The sequence below is a fragment of the Dendrobates tinctorius genome, unplaced genomic scaffold (genome assembly GCF_039654945.1).
Source record: "Dendrobates tinctorius isolate UK_male_01 unplaced genomic scaffold, ASM3965494v1 ptg000123l, whole genome shotgun sequence".
Lineage (NCBI taxonomy): Eukaryota > Metazoa > Chordata > Amphibia > Anura > Dendrobatidae > Dendrobates > Dendrobates tinctorius.
The window spans coordinates 2,340,112-2,357,713 of NW_027361791.1; positions in this window are offsets into that span (position 1 = coordinate 2,340,112).

The following is a 17,602-nucleotide window of genomic DNA, read 5'->3' on the forward strand; positions in this document are numbered from 1 at the left end:
GTGAGTATTGTGGTTTGGTTTTTTTTATATCTCTATCTCTCTATATCTATCTATATCTATATATCTTTATATCTATCTATCTCTATATCTATTTGTCTCTATATATCTATATCTGTCTCTATATATCTATATCTGTCAGAGGGCAGCATTATACTATATGAGGGGGCTGCTTTATATTCTATGAGCGAGGCTACCCCAACTCCTGCTACATAATTAAGACATGTACTACCTTATATTATACCCTGATATTAGCGCACTTTACTGCACAATTGGTGGTGTTGTATTCCTTTCTATGCAGCTACATAGTGGGCCCCAAGAATGATTTTCTCTGGTGGGCCCAAGGTGTTCCAGTCCGACGCTGCAGACAGGGTCGGACTGGGGCACCTGGACACCAGAGAATCCTCTGGTGGGCCCAGCCACCCACAAAGTGGGCCTCCTGCATCTGCAGCCCCTTTATGAAGTGCACAGTGTACAGCATTCCTTACAGTGAATAGCGCTGTGCATGCTCTGAAATCCTTGCTTGTATTTCCATACCCCCCTACATCACCTCTCTCTATTTATTGGCTAATTATTATTGTTCACTATTATAGCGCCATTTATTGCATGGCACTTTACATGTGAACAAGGATCAGATATAGACCAGTACAATAAACATGATCAATATAAGGCACACACAAGTACAGAAGGAGAGCGGGCCCTGCCCGCGAGTTCTCACAGTCTACAGGGGATGGGTGAGGACACACTAGGAGAGGGGAGAGCTGGTCGTGCGGTGGTTCAGTAGACTGAGGATCACTGCAGGCTGTAGGCTTGTCGGAAGCGTTGGGTCTTCAGGTTCCTTTTGAAGGTTACCGTGGTAGGCTAATAAACACTTTGTTTGATATTACCTCATTTTGCAGCAGAATTGGTATTATTTCTATATAACTGCAAGGTGGGCCCCAAGAATGATTTTTCTCTGGTGGGCCCAAGGTACTCCAGTCCGATGCTGAACGCAAGTATGAAAATCTCATATGAGCAGTCACATGACGACTACTCAAACCACTTAAGCTGTGTAAAGAAGTGAGTACCAAACTGAATTTGTGTCTTGGGTGAAGGCACACCTAGATTCAACTCTGGACAAAAAGAATGTAGTGGTTTTGCGTGATTACCATCTAACTTAGAGGAAAAATAAAATGCCTTCTTCAAAGTCCAAATATGAGTCTAGTTTTGGATGATTTTCTATTTTCAGCCCACACGCCCCTTCTATGATTGCTGTACAGCCTTTACGTTTGTAAAGAGAGCAATGCCTCTGCTCGCACCTTGGGTGGCTGTAACTCCCTTGTGCATTGTGAACGTTACTCGGACTAACAGACATGATGTTTCTTCAAGGCTCGTCACCCTGAGTCACTCACAAACACTGCAAATGTATGAGGGAGAAATATATGTGACACTCTACATTCTCATAAGCCATTGGAGGACTAGAGCTTATGTACATAGAATATATCTCGATGGTTAGATAATTCTGAATCACTCATCTGTGCAGCACAAATAAAGACTGTCATAGCGTCACCTGCTACACCCTCACCAGCAGAAAATAAGCACAGCTGTCAGCCTGGAGTCCTCTACTGTCATATACTTCTACATAATGATCAACTTTAGCTACGTAGATGGAATATTTTGTTTTAATATTTACATATACTTTTTCCAGCACTCCCAATAACAATACTCTCGTGGTCGTTTTGTGACCAAGAGACAGTGTCACTCTTATCTATGGGCTGTGGCAGGCATTGCACTTATTCCCATTCAAGTATAGGCTGGGCCGCAATGGACAAGAGTGGAGCAGACCTCTTTTGCTACTAAGGAATAACCCCTTTATATTTCCGATATTGGTTGCACTATTACCGGGAGAATGCATCATATCATCCTTCCTTTAACCTCTCATTGATCTACAGTGTACATTTTTGTCATAGGTCAGTTTGGGAAGTATGAAGCCAGCACAGGAGCTGAGCCTGACTCATGCTAGCCATCTGGATTCATGCTAGCCAGATGCCAACTGTGTCCAAAAATTTGGAGACTGATGTCAATTTTAATTTCAGATGTTTCTATGGTTACTGAAGTACAATTATAAGCAGTTAATAAGTTTTTAAACTTCTATTGACAAGTACATCAAGTTTATACAAAGACTCAATATTTACAGCTTTGACCCTAAGGCTATGTACACACGTTGCGGATTCTGCTGTGTTTCCGCAGCGTTTTTGGCCCTGCGGAAACGCAGCAGTTCCGCAGACATGGTACAGTACCATGTTAGCCTATGGCATTTCAAATCCGCTGTGCTCACACTGCAGTTTTTTCCGCGCGGTTTTGCTGCGGTTTACAAACCGCAGCATGTCAATTGTTTGTGCGGATTCCGCAGCGGTTTCACACCTTTAACATAGTAGAGGTGTGAAACCGCAGTCTAATCCGCAGGAAAACCCGCAGTTGAATCCGCAGCGTGTGCACGTAGCCTTAGGGTATGTGCACACGCTGCGGATTCTGCTGCGGATCCACAGCGGATTTGGCCCTGCGGATCCGCAGCAGTTCCACAGTGTACAGTACCATGTAAGTCTGTGACATCGGCGGCTATGCCCGCCGATGCCCCTTCTGTAGCAGCGCGCACCGCAGCGTTTCCCTACCTGCACGCTCCCGTCCGGGCTCGCGCCCGTCGTCCACGCTCCCTCACGGCGGCTCCTGGCTCCCGCTCTCTGTCGCGCGCACGCCCCCTCCCGTCCTCTCTCTCCAGCTGTGGGCGGCGCTGAGGGGCTGGCCTGGGGCACGCACTTCCGGGGGTTGGTATATTTCAGGCGTCCTCACTGTTAGGAGGACGCCTGATGATTGTGTAACAATCTGGCCCCTACAGTTTTCCTGTAGTTAGTCCAAGCTCTGCCTTATCCTTCCTGCCTTCCTCTGTGTCGTTCTCCTCGCTCCCCCCAGTCTGTCCAGGCTCTTCTTTCTTCCATTCCTTGTGGCCGTTCCCTGTCTCCAGTTGCCCTGATCCTTCCTCTTGCCATTCCGTATTGTGTCCTTCCCTGAGCCACCTGTCCCTGCTAGTATATCTGTCCGCTGCCTCCCCAGGCCTTTTGTTCGTGGAGCCGTCCCTCTTGGTTCCGGCTGTCGCGCCTCCGTCCTCTGTGGTCCTGCCCCAAACGGTCCCTGTATAGGGGTCGGTCTTCACCTGGCATGCTCGGCCCAGGGGCTCCGGATCCGCGATCCAGAGGGTCCACTCTCTGACATAGTTTTCGCCAGCACTACAAAGTCTATGGGATTTACAATCCGCAGTGCACATGCTGTGTGAAAAAACACTGCGGAAAAGCTGCGGTTTTAAATCCGCAGAAACAATTGACATGTCAATTCTTTCTGCGGATTCCGCTGCGGTTTGACACCTATTCCATTGTCCAGGTGTCAAACTGCAGGGGAAAACCGCTGGCCAATCCGCAGGTAAAACCGCAGGTCACTTTACCTGCGGTTTTACCTGCGGATCCGCAGATACAAATCCACGGGTGAATCCGCAGCGTGTGCACATAGCTTAGGGATATGTGTAGACGATCAGTAAACGCTGCGGGTTGGACGCTGCATACTTGCATCTGACTCCAGCAAGTCCTATCATCAAGACCGGCGTGAACAACACTGGTCTTCATGAATCGGCACATAGCCCACAGAGTGGAAAACTGATCTAAATACACAGAAATAGCAAAAAATAGTGTTATTCTACATGTAAAAACACAGGATAGTTTACTCTAATAAGTTATTTCAAAGTACAATTGCTCATTAAAAATATATTGCTTCTGTCTGACAGTGGATGACCATATGAGGTTATTTCTGAAGCACTTCATACCGCATACCGTAGATATCATGAATAAATACTGATGCTAGGAAGCCATCTATTGTCAGTATAATAAAACTGCAGCGCCTCTCATGTCACTACTGTTTCCTACAACAGACATTCCATGATTTTCACACAATTATAGGGCCAAAAGATCTTTTGATCATGAAATACGTAGAGAATAAGAGAATTGAATTGTCCTCATTATATAATATCATTAGTGGCCAAAATGTCTACAATAAAATTGAAGTGGTGCCCAATAGCAAGTCTTCCAGTTTACACAAAGGGGTTGTCCATTTAGAAAAACGTTGAGGGACAAGCAGTTAATGCTGAAAAATAGCAAAATAAGAATTACTTCCGGTAACCTCTGGTGTTCCCTTCCAGACGGTGTTTGTATACAGGGCTGCAGTGGTGGCGCCACATCTATAACACGTGACTGCAGCAGCAAATTACTGGTCTCGGCAATCTTGTGCCATGAAGATCAGCAAAGCCTTTGAGCCCAGGCTGCAGCGGTCTTGTGTTGTACATGTCACTGCTACAGCGCTGCACATAGGCTGGTAGCAATGAAACGGCAGTCGCTTTGATAGATAAGTAAGGATTATTTTGTTTTTTTCCTAACCTATTCCCAACATGCTCCAAACAGGGCAGATGGCAGCTGGGTTATACAGCTGGCATCTACAGCTGGCATCTGTGTGTCACAGCAGCAATCGGAGTTTGCTCTGATGGATGCCATCAATCTCTGGCAGCAACTTTTTAGTAGAGCATCACTTTCCTCACAATGTGGTCACGTGGTGTTGATGGGTGACAATTGTAGCCGATGGCCCACTGATTAGCTAGTTTTGGAGAATTGTGGTAAAATAAAAAAGGGAACTCTGATGGCTATAAGGATAAGTTACAAAAAAAAATTGCACAAACATTTTAACCTCTTTACGCTCCGATCACATTTCTGTCAAAAGTTCACTTTCGAGATTTAACTTATGCAATGGAAAGAGATGCGACTAAATGACAGAACCCACAACAGAACCAGAAGGACCCCAATAATGGGGTCATTCAGTAAGTGGTACCATCTGTCACACTATGGATCTGGTGCTAAAATAGCTTTAGATACGGCACATACAGTGGGTAAGGAAAGTATTCAGACCCCTTTAAATTTTTCACTCTTTGTATCATTGCAGCCATTTGGTAAATTCAAAAAAGTTTTTTTTCTCATTAATGTACACTCTGCACCCCATCTTGACTGAAACAAAAAAACAGAAATGTAGAGATTTTTGGAAATACCCCCTAGGTATTGGAGTATTCAGGAGAAATTGCACAACAAATTGGTGCAATCCCTCCTGTTACTCTTAGAAATATGCAAAATTTGAGGCTAATAAACTTTTTTTGGGGGGAAAATGTGATTTTTTATTTATTTTCACGGCTCAATGTTATAAACTTCTGAGATGCACCTGGGGGTTCAAGGTGTTCACCATACATCTTGATAAGGTCCCTGAGGGGCCTAGTTTTCAAAATGGTGTAACTTATGAGGGTTTTCCACTGTTTAGGCACATCAGGAGCTCTCCAAACATGACATGGCGTCCACTAATTGTTTCAGCAAATTTTGCATTTAGAAAGGTCGAACAGTGCTCCTTCCCAGCCCTGCCTGGGAAGGGAAGGAGTGCTATTTGACTTTTTGAATGCAAAATTTGCTGGAATAATTAGTGGATGCCATGTCGTGTTTGAAAAGCCCCTGATGTGCCTAAACAGTGGAAACATCTCCCAAATGACACCATTTTGGAAACTAGACCCCTCAGGGAACTTATCTAGATGTGTGGTGAGCATTTTGAACCCCCAAGGGGGGAAGTTTATAACGCTCGGGCGTGAAAATAAAAAAAAAATCATATTTTTTCCACAAACATGGCTTCACAGATGTTGATAACATTGAGCAGTGAAAAAAAAATCACGTTTTTCCCACATAAATGTTATTTTAGCCACAAATATTTTATTTTAACAAGGGTAACAGGAGAAAATTTGTTAAGAAATTTCTCCTGAGTAGGCAGATACCCCATATATGGGGGCAAACTACTGTTTGGGCACACGACAGAGCTCATGAAAACAGGAGTGACGTTTTGGAACACAAACTGTGATGGAATGATCTGTAGTGGTCAGGTCACGTTTGGAGAGCCCCTGATGTGCCTAAACAATGGAAACCCCCACAAGTAACCCCGTTTTGGAAACTAGACCCTTCACGGAAATTATCTGGATGTGTGGTGAGCACTTTGAATCCACAGGTGTTTCACAGAATTTTACAACATTGATCTGTGGAAAAGGAAGAAAAATATATTTTTCACCCAAAAATGTTGATCTAGCCCCAAATTTTTTCATTTTCACAAGGATAGCAGGAGAAAATGGACCTGCAAATTTGTTGTGCAATTTCTTCTGAGTACGCTGACACCCCATATGAGGTTGAAAACTATTTTTGAGGTACAGTCCCCAGCTCAAAAGGGAAGAAGCGCCATATTGGACTTCAGATTTTGCTGGACTGGTTGGAGGGTGCCATGACACCCTCACATGATCTCGTGAAGTCATTATTGCCCTCTACTCCTCTTTGGTCAGACCTCATCTGGAATACTGTGTCCAGTTTTGGGCACCGCATTTTAAAAAAGACATCAACAAACTGGAGGAAGTTCAGAGAAGAGCGACCAGAATAGTGACGGGTCTGCAAACCCTGTCTTATGAGGAAAGGTTGCAGGATTTGGGAATGTTTAGTTTGCAAAAGAGAAGACTGAGAGGAGACTTAATAGCTGTCTGCAAATATCTCAAGGGCTGTAACATTGTAGAAGGATCATCTTTATTCCCATTTGCACAAGGAAAGACTGCAATGACAAGCAATGGGATAAAGCTGAGTGGGAAGAGACACGTATTAGATCTTAGAAAAACGTTTTGACAGTGAGGGTGAACAATGAGTGGAACAGGCTGCCATGAGAGGTGGTTATTTTCACGCCCGGTCTTCAAAGTGCTCACCACACATCTAGATAAGTTCTTTGGGGGGGTCTAGTTTCCAAAATGGGGTCACTTGTAGGGGGTTTCCACAGTTTAGGCACATCGGGGCTCTCCAAAGGCAGCATGACACCCGCAGACCATTCCATCAAAGTCTGCATTCCAAAACGTCACTACTTCCCTTCCGAGGCCCGACGTGTGCCCATACAGTAGTTTTTTCCTACATATGGGGTGTCAGCGTACTCAGGACAAATTGGACAACAACTTTTGGGGTCCAATTTCTCATGTTACCCTTGGGAAAATAAAAAAATTGGGAACTAAAAGATCATGTTTGTGGAAAAAATATGATTTTTTTATGATCACGCCCGGGTGTTATAAACTTCTGCGAAGCCCTTGGGGGTCCAAAGCTCTCACCACACATCTAGATAAGTTCCTTGAGGGGTTTAGTTTCCAAAATGGTGTAATTTGTGGGGAGTTTTCACTGTTTTGGTACATCAGGGGCTTTCCAAACGCGACATGGTGTCCGATCTCAATTCCAGTCAAAAAAGTCAAATGGCACTGCTTCCCTTCTGAGCTCTGCCATGCGCCCAAATAGATATTTACTGCCACATATGGGGTATCAGTGTACTCAGGACAAATTGCACAATAACTTTTGGGGTCCTGTTACCCTTGGGAAAATAAAAATTGGAGGTGAAAAGATCATTTTTGTGGAAAAAATATGATTTTTTAATTATATGGCTGTACGTTATAAACTTCTGTGAATCCCTTGAGGGTTCAAAGTTCTCACCACACATCTAGATAAGTTCCTTTGTGGGTCTAGTTTCTAAAATAGGGTCACTTGTGGGGGGTTTCCACTGTTTAGGCACATCAGGGACTCTCCAAACGTGACATGGCATCAGATCTGAATTCCAGCCAATTTTTCATTGAAAAGTCAAACGGCGCTCCTTCCCTTCTGAGCTCTGCCATGCGCCGAAACAGTGGTTCCCCCCATATATCAGGTATCAGCGTACTCAGGACAAATTGCACAAAAACTTTTGCAGTCCAATTTCTCCTGTTACCCTTGGTAAAATAAAAAAAATTGGACCTGAAGTAATTGTTTTGTGAAAAAAAGTTAAATGTTCATTTTTTTTAAACATTCAAAAAATTCCTGTGAAGCACCTGAAGGGTTAATACACTTCTTGAATGTGGTTTTGAGCACCTTGAGGGGTTCAGTTTTTAGAACGGTGTCACTTTTGGGTATTTTCTATCATATAGACCCCTCAAAGTGACTTCAAATGTGATGTGGTCCCTAAAAATAAAATGGTGTTGTAAAAATGAAAATCGTTGGTCAAATTTTAACCCTTATAACTTCCTCACACAAAAAAATGTGGTTCCCAAATTGTGCTGATGTAAAGTAAACATGTGGGAAATGTTATTTATTAAGTTTTTTATGTGACATATCTCTGTGATTTAAGGGCATAAAAATTAAAAGTTGGAAAATTGTGACATTTTCAAAATTTTCACCAAATTTCTGTTTTTTTTCACAAATAAATGCAAGATATATGAATCAAATGTTACCACTACCATGAAGTACAATATGTCACGAGAAAACGTTGTCAGAATCGCCGGGATCCATAGAAGCGTTCCAGAGTTACTACCTCATAAAGGGAGAGTGGTCAGAATTGTAAAAATTGGCCCGGTCATGAACGTGCAAACCACCCTTGGGGGTTAAGGGGTTAAACAACAACTCATCATTGGGGCTGACTGAGAAAAGACTGGAGAGGCGTTGGGGCAGGATAGTAACATGGGATACATGGTGTTTTTTTACGGTAAGTTTACACTTTTTATCTGTATGTATGGATTTTGATGACGATCCTCAGTAAAATCTGCAACACTAGGATCCGTTTGTGGATTTTGACTTCCCCATATTTCAACACGAAAATATGTTACAAGCCCTTGCTGTTCCCATAGTGAAAACAACATGCTGTAAATGTTAAAATCCACCTGATTTACACAGCATGGGTGATAACGTTGTTTCATATCGTGTCCACTTTGCTGAATTGTAATCTACTGCAGATTTTCCATCAACAAATCTGGATCTGAAATCTGCAGCACTTGTCTTGTATGGGCCACAAGTGGAGCTTCTAACAATTTTGATCAATTTAAGATATTAGACCCTTCCCTATAAACATTAGAAAAATTGGCTGAACTTGCCAATAATGTGGAAGAGAAGGACCATCCTATTAGACTACCAATGGCCATTCCTTTTGTATGCTGGGAGCTACGTAATCGCCAGAGGAGCATTGGAGCACATAAGGCCACTTTCAGTCATCAGTTTTTAGTGTGCGAGTGGTTTTCACGGATAGCACTCGTAACTGTGTGATAGTCTGTGGGGCCACTAACATGTCCATGATTTTTTGCAAACCGTGTGGCTGCAGAAAATTGTGTTACCTGTCTGATTTTGATCTGAGCGTCAGATCAAAATCAGCAATGCAAGTCAATTGCTCCTTGAAAAAATTTGGACTGCATCAGAGTATAGTCCATTTATCATGGACTGTCAGAATGGAGAAGGTGGAGAAGCCTTTTTTTTTTTTCTCCACATACGAGAAAAACTGATGATACTCGGATCAAACTCTGATCAAAATAATTGGTTAGTTTTTCTCATATGTGGAGTAAAACGGATGTCAGAATGAGGCCTAAAGCTAACGTTCCACTATTAGTGGCTCTTTTGTCATTTAGTGCATGTGCGCACATTGCAGATTTGCTTTTGTAAAATTCTGCACTGATTCTGCCTCTCTTGGCAGAAAACACAGTTGAAATTTCACGTGTTTTTTATGCGTTTTTTTATACGGATTTGATGCTGATTTTTATGCGTTTTTGTAAGCTAAATAAAGATATATTATTTAACAAAAAAAAAGAATTGTAATGTCATTTCCTTGTTCAACCTCTTCTTTTGCATTCTCCATGGAAGGCCACAATATCATTACATACCATGTTCAAATATAAAGTTTACACACACGTAACAAATATAATTTCCGTAATTTCCCCCGGGATCATTAAAGTGTATTGTATCAGTGAATAATATATATATATATATATATATATACACACACAGTACAGACCAAAAGTTTGGAGAATGCCAAGAGTGTGCAAAGCAGTAATAAAAGCAAAAGGTGGCTACTCTGAAGAACCTAGAATATAAGACATTTATTCAGTTGTTTCACACTTTTTTGTTAATTATATAATTCCACGTGTTAATTCATAGTTTTGATGCCTTCAGAGTGAATCTACAATTTTCATAGTCATGAAAATAAATAAAGAAAACTCTTTGAATGAGAAGGTGTCCAAACTCTTGGTCTGTACTGTATATATATATATAGTGGTTATATATATATATATATATATATGTATGTGTTATACCAAGCCTGAGGTTTAGTAATGAATAGGTGTCAGCCAGATACCCTCATTAATAAAATGGTAAATAAAGAGTTAAGACACACACACACAAAATCTGCGTGAAGCGCAATATCTGTTACATTTTCAAAAAATGTATTTAAAAAAAATTGCTTGAGCTCCCGCTTAATTTTCTTAACCAGCAGAGGGAAATCCAATTATTGAGGGCTGATGTTAATATTCTTGGAAGGAACCAATGGCCATAAAGGTTTCCAGGCTGTTAATAACAGCTCCCAGATGTCTGCTTAGCCTTTACTGGCTAGTTTACAGGGGAAACCCAGAAAAAAATGACATGGGGCCCTCCTATAAAATCGTACCAGCAAAGGCTAGGCAGACAGCTGTGGGATGATATTAACAGCCTGGGAAAGGGCTAAAAACATCAGCTCTCAGTCGCCCCAGAAATGGCGCATCTTATAGATGCGCCAATTCTAGCACTTAGCCTTGTTCTTCCCACTTGCCCTGTAGCGGTGGCAAGTGGGATAATATTTGTAGGGTTGATGTCACCTGTGTATTGTCCGGTGACATCAAGCCCACGGATTAATAATGGAGAAGCGTCAATAAGACACTTATCCATTACTAATCCTATAGTTATATGGTAAATAAAGACACAGCCAGAATAAAGTTCTTTAATTGAAATAATCACAGGCTCCTTTATTGAAAATTAATTTACCATACTTACTGCATCGCCTAATCCCCGACTCCCTCGATCTCCTGCAACAAAAATAAAATAATAAACCAACATATATACTCCCTGTCCAACGTAGACCATTTAGTGAGTGTCCCACGGCGATCACATGTGTAGAACAGTCACATCAAGAGACGTGACTGCTCTCCCCAGCCTCCGATGATACACTGACAGGAAATAATAGCTCCTGCAGTGTATCACTGAGAGTTTACCGGAGTTCGTGCGCTCACGGCATCACTGCATGAGAGTTTTCTCACGCAGCGGTGCCGCAAGTGACAGCACAAACTCGTGACCTCTCATGGCGGCGCAGTGATGCACTGACAGGAGGTAATCCTCCCGCAGTGTATCACCGGCGGCCAGGTAGAGCAGTCACATCTCCCGATGTGACTGTTCTACACGTGAGACCGCCATGGGACACTCCTTATTAAATGTACTATGGCGGAAAGGTAAGTAATGTATATGTTGGTTTATTATATTTTTGCTGCAGGAGACGCGGGCGTCGGGGATTAGGTGTTTGGTGAGTATGATTTTTTTTTTGTTTTACAATTGAACACAGTAAGTAATGGAAAACTGACTGAACAAAGAACTAGTCTGAACTAGTGCATGCCAAAAACAACTCACATAGCAAATAAAGAAAAAGGCTGCACTAAATCGCATTAAAGCAAGTTGATGTGGAACATATGAAGTGTGTATAGCATAATGGCTTTTGAAATTTACGAAAATGAGAAGCTTAGCACAAAATTTGTTTTTGTTTCTGTAACACGTTTTCTGCTGATATGATTTTCTTCCATAAACAGAGAATGAATGCGCGCCCTGCCAGGTCTAAAGCGTCTGTTCCTACATTAAACATGTGATCGCCAGAGGAAACAGGATGCTGAAGCCGCGTCCTGTATGTTCCGCACAGAAAACAATCACAATGAACATCTCCTGACTACCCTGAAAAGTGTGGCATAAAAACATAGGATCAGACAAAATTTACCAATAAAAATACCAATAAATTCCCTAACCTCATACAAAAGATAATAGAAAGATAGTACAACGCCAATAACCCCTTCCCGACATGGCAATTTACTGTTATTGTGACATAATTTTTTTTCCTCCCCTTCTTCCAGGAAGCATAACTTTTAATTTTTCCCTTGATATAGTTGTATTATTTTCTGTGGGGTGAGTTGTAGTTTTTAAAGACGCGATTCATTTTATCATATGATGGATGAAATGAAAAACAAGAAAAAAAACGCCAAGTGCCCCGAAAATGCAAAAAAAAAATAAAAAAAAAGCACAATTCCCCAAATGTTTTTGGGGTTTTGCTTTTACTGCAGTAATTATACAGAAAAATGACCTGGCAAAATGATTCTCCAGGTCAGTATGATCTCAGGGATACCAAGCAGGCGTAGCTAATGCATAAGCTCTGTATCTCATGTGTGATGTTAGTTAGTTACATGTTTCACTTAGTACTCAATAAAGAAGATGTTATGCTTTATGCATGTGGCTGGACTATGATGCTTTTTTGGATCCACATTGGAATGCTACATAGAGGTAGAGTCCGTGCCCTGGATTAACCCTGTCAACAGCCGGGGAACTGGTACACATTGCTTTTTGGACTAATTAGGCTAGTTTCACAATAGCGTTTACGGCCGCCGCTAAGCCCCGCCCCCTGCCACGCCTCCGCCGGTAGCTCCGCTACATGCGTCCTGCGTCCCCTATCTTTAGCACTGGGGATGCAGGCCGTGCGCAGTATGCGTTTGACGGCGCATGCATCCTTTTGACGCTGCGCCGAGCGCACCAAATTGCAACCTGTTGCGTTTGGCGCTGGTCGGCGCAGCGTCAACAGGACGCATGTGCCGCCAAAGGCATACTGCGCATGGCCTGCATCCACAGTGCTAAAGATAGGGGACGCAGGACGCATGCAGCGTCATACGTTCATATGCGGAGCTACTGGCGGAGGCGCGGCAGGGGGCGGGGCTTAGCGGCGGCTGTGCACAGCCCGATGCTGCGGCCGTAAACGCTAATGTGAAATTAGCCTTAATTTCATATTTTGATCAAATCAGACTTTTACAGACATGAAGATACCACATACATTGGGTGAAATTACCATTGAACACATCACCAATTTTCTAAGTAACGTATTTTCCGGCGTATAAGACGACCCCCAACTTTTCCATTTAAAATATAGAATTTGGGGTATACTCTCCGTATAAGTTGGAGTTCATCTTCTACACGGTGTGTCGTCTTATACGGCATATGCAGAGCTCTGCGGTCGCCGCATATGGTGCGGGGAGAGGTCCCGATGATGAGGTGCCTCACCTGGAAGATGTAAGTGAATCAAGCCCGCTCTTGTATCCTATTATCTCCTTCTTTCACCAGTCCAGCCCGCCCTTCTCTGCCTTTCAAATCTCAAAAGGATGGACGTGTAGCGGCGCCTGCGCTGCTTCACTTCCATCCCTGCGAGGTTTGAAAGGCAGAGAAGGGCAGGCCAGACGGGTGAAAAGAAGGAGCGGCTTCATTTCCATCCTCCGGAGACTTGAGAGGCAGAGAAGGGCGAGCCGGACGGGTAAAAGGAGGTAATAGGATACAAGGGTGGGCTTGATTCACTTACACCTTCCCAGTGAGGCACCTCGTCATCGGGACTGCTCCCTGCACCATATGTGGCAACCGCAGAGCTCCGCTCATGCCGTATAAGACGACCCCCAACTTTTGAAAAGATTTTCAGGGGTTAAAAAGTTGTCTTATACGCCAGAAAATACGGTAAATGTTTTTCTAAAGGTGCTTATTATTTACAGTATATAACACCATTAATTCCATGGTGCTGCTTTTGACATGAAATACTCACCAGATGTCGGTAACGACCCATCCAAATTACACAAGCAAAGAAATCAAACCATAGCTGTCCATAAATTAAGTTATGTGTAATAATGAAAAATGACACAGGGAAAAAGTATTGAACACGATAACTGAAAAATATGAAATACTTCGTACATAAGCCTTTGTTGGTGATGATAGCTTCAAGACGCCTCCTGTATGGAGAAACTAGTTGCATGCATTGCTCAGGTGTGATTTTGGCCCATTCTTCCAAGCAAACACTTTTCAAATCCTGAATGTTCCATGGGCTACTTCTATGAATTCTGAGCTTGAGATCCTTCCATGAATTTCCTATTTAATTCAGGTCAGGTGATTGGCTGGGCCATTCTAGCAGCTTTATTTTCTTTCTCTGAAGCCAATTGAGAGTTTCCTTGGCTGTGTGTTTGGGATCATTGACTAGATGAAATATCCACTCTTGATTCATCATCATCCTGTTAGATGGTAGCAGATTTTCATCAAGAATGTCTCGGAAAACATTTGTCCATTCATCCTTCCTTCAATTATATGAAGTTTTCCAGTGCCGCATGGAGAAAACAGCCCCACACCATGAGGTTCCCCTCCTCTAAACGTCACTGTTATGATATGCAGTGCCTTTTTGGCCTCCAAACATGATGTGCATTATGGTATCCAAAGAGATCAATTTTGGTCTCATCTGAACAAACTATATTCTCCCAGTATTTCACGAGCCTGTCTAAATGTTGTTGAGAAAACTTTAAACGTCCTTGAACATGCTTTTTGCTAAGCAATGGAGGCTTGTGTGGTGAGCTTGTATACAGGTCATGGAGGTGGAGTGCATTACTTATAGTTTTCTTTGAAACAATTGAACCTGCTAATTCCAAGATTTTCCATAGATCTCCACAGGTGATCATTGGCTCTTGGACAACTCTTCTGATAATTTTCACTTCTGTCTGAAATCTTGCGGGAAGCACCTGGTTGTGGCCAGTTTATGATCTTGGTGCCGAGATCTCCATCTGCGCATGCACCGCCCCCATAGTCCACTGCACAGGAAACCGTTGAACTGCCAGGGCTCTGGCCTGTCACAAAATGTCGGCAGAGCCGGGCACCATTGAAGACTCCCGGCAGCAGCGCGCCGCACATCGGAGCACCCCCTCATCCCAGCCTGTGACCTGCAGCATCACCCCACTCTTGCCTCCTCCAGCAGCGACCCTGGGACTCCCGCTTCACTGCAGCCACCACCCCAGTAAGCAATAGAACGCATGGATTATAAGCACCATCATTTCATTAAAAAAAAAATTTTTATGATTTTTCTCCTCAAAATTTGGGGTGTGTTTTATAATCCGAAAAATACCTTAAATCTCTTAACACTCCATGATTATCAGTGCATGTAGTGAAGTCAGTATGTGTGGAGCAGGCACAAGAGCTTCACAATGGGCAGATGCTGGCATTTTTATACAGCTAACATCAGTGATTGGCGATAGCTCAGGCCACTCTTGTTAAGGCCTTAGAAGGAACCCGTCAGCAGGATTGTGCTCAGTAACCTACAGTGTCAGGTTGGTGCCATCATACTGATAAAATGATACCTTGGTTGATGAAATCCAGCTTTTGGTTGTTGTGTAATCTTTATTTTCAGTTTTGAGTTAATGATATTCCCGTGCTCCGGGGCGGCCTGTGGGGGGGGCCATCTTTTTAATACATTTATAAGGGACCTTGTAGAGGGCATACAGAGTGCAATTTCAATATTTTTATGATACCAAACAAAATGTACAGCAAAATCTTAGGTAGAACTGTCACTGAAGAAGACTTGGGTGTACTGGTGGGAAGCAAACTCACCTTTAGTGACCAGTGCAAGGCAGCTACTGCCTAGGCAAATAAAATTGGCATCTTTCAGTAGGCTGATACCTTGATATCTGCAATCTGATATTTTATTCCTGAGAAATTCACTTTTTCCTTAACCCCTTACCTACAAAGGACGTAATATTCCGTCCATGTGACCCTGGACCTAACTACCATGGACGGAATATTACGTCCCAGCGATCAGCGGCGCCCACGTGGTGAGCGTCGCTGATCGCGGCCGGGTGTCAGCTAATTATCATAGCTGACACCCGGCACAATGTGTCAGGGGCGGTCACAGACCGCCCTCAACACGTTAACCCCTTGTACACCGCGATCAAACGCGATCGCGGTGTACCGGGGGTTAAAGGGAAGCATCGGCAGGGAGGGGGCTCCCTTCGTGCTTCCCTGAGCCCCCCACGGCAGCGCAATGTGCAGCGCTGCTGCGGGGGGATCCTTCCCTACAGGCCCCCGGATCCAAGATGGCGACGGGGGCCTTCGGGGGCCTGTAGAGAGCTGACTTCCTCACTGCCTGCAAAGCGCAGGCATGAGGAAGTCTGCAGCAGTGCCTGTGACAGATTGCTGATCTGTCACAGTGATCTGTGATGTGACAGATCAGCGATCTGCCACAGGACAGTGATGTCCCACCTGGGACAAGGTAATAAAGTAAAAAAAAAAAAAAAAGTGTTAAAAATAATTAAAAAAAAATCGCTAAATAAATTAGTAAAAAAAAAAAAAATATTCCCCAATAAATCCATTTTTTCAAAATAAAAAAAAACAAAAACAATAAAAGTACACATATTTGGTATCGCCGCGTCCATAATGACCTGCCCTATAAAACTGTCCCATTAGTTAACCCCTTTAGCGAACCCCTTAAAAAATAAAAATAAAAAACGAAGCAAAAAATAATGATTTATTATCATACCACCGAATAAAAAGTGCAATAACGCGCGATCAAAAAGATGCATATAAATATCCATGGTACCGCTGAAAACGTCATCTTGTCCCGCAAAAAACGAGCCACCATACAGCGTCATCCGCAAAAAAATAAAAAAGTTATAGCTCGCAGAATAAAGCGATACAAAAATAATTATTTTTTATATAAAATTGTTTTCATTGCAAAAAACCGACAAAACATAAAAAAACGACCTAAATGAGGTATCGCTGTAACCGTACTGACCCGAAGAATAAAACCGCTTTATCAATTTTACCGCACGCGGAACGGTGTAAACGCACCCCCCCAAAAGAAATTCATGAAACGCTGGTTTTTGTTCATTCTGCGTCCCAAAAATTGGAATAAAAAGCGATCAAAAAAGGTCACGTGCCCGAAAATGGTACCAATAAAAACGTCAACTTGTCCCGCAAAAAATAAGACCTCACATGACTCGGTGGGTCAAAATACGGAAAAATTATAGCTCTCAATATGTGGTGATGCAAAAACTATTTTTACAATAAAAAGCGTCTTTTAGCGTGTGACAGCTGCCAAACATAAACACCGCCATAAATAGTAAATCAAACCCCCGTTATCACCTCCTTAGTTAGGGAAAAATAATAAAACTAAAAGAAAATGTATTTATTTCCATTTTCCCGCTAGGGCTAGGGTTAGGGTAGGGTTAGGGTTAGGGCTAGGGTTAGGGTTAGGGCTAGGGTTAGGGCTAGGGTTAGGGCTAGGGTTAGGGTAAGGGTTAGGGCTAGGGCTAGGGCTCAGATTAGGGTTAGGAGTGTGTTGAGGTTAGGGTTGGAGTTATAATTGGGGGGTTTCCACTGTTTGGGCACATCAGGTGCTCTCCAAAGGCAACATGGCGTCTGATCTCAATTCCAGCCAATTCTGCGTTGAAACAGTCAAATGGTGCTCCTTCCCTTCCAAGCTCTGCCATGCACCCAAACAGTGTTTTACCCCCACATGTAGGGTATCAGCCTACTCAGGACAAATTACAAAACAACTTTTGGGGTCCAATTTCTCCTGTTACCCTTAGGAAAATAAAAAATTGGGGGCAAAAATATAATTTTGCGGAAAAAAATGT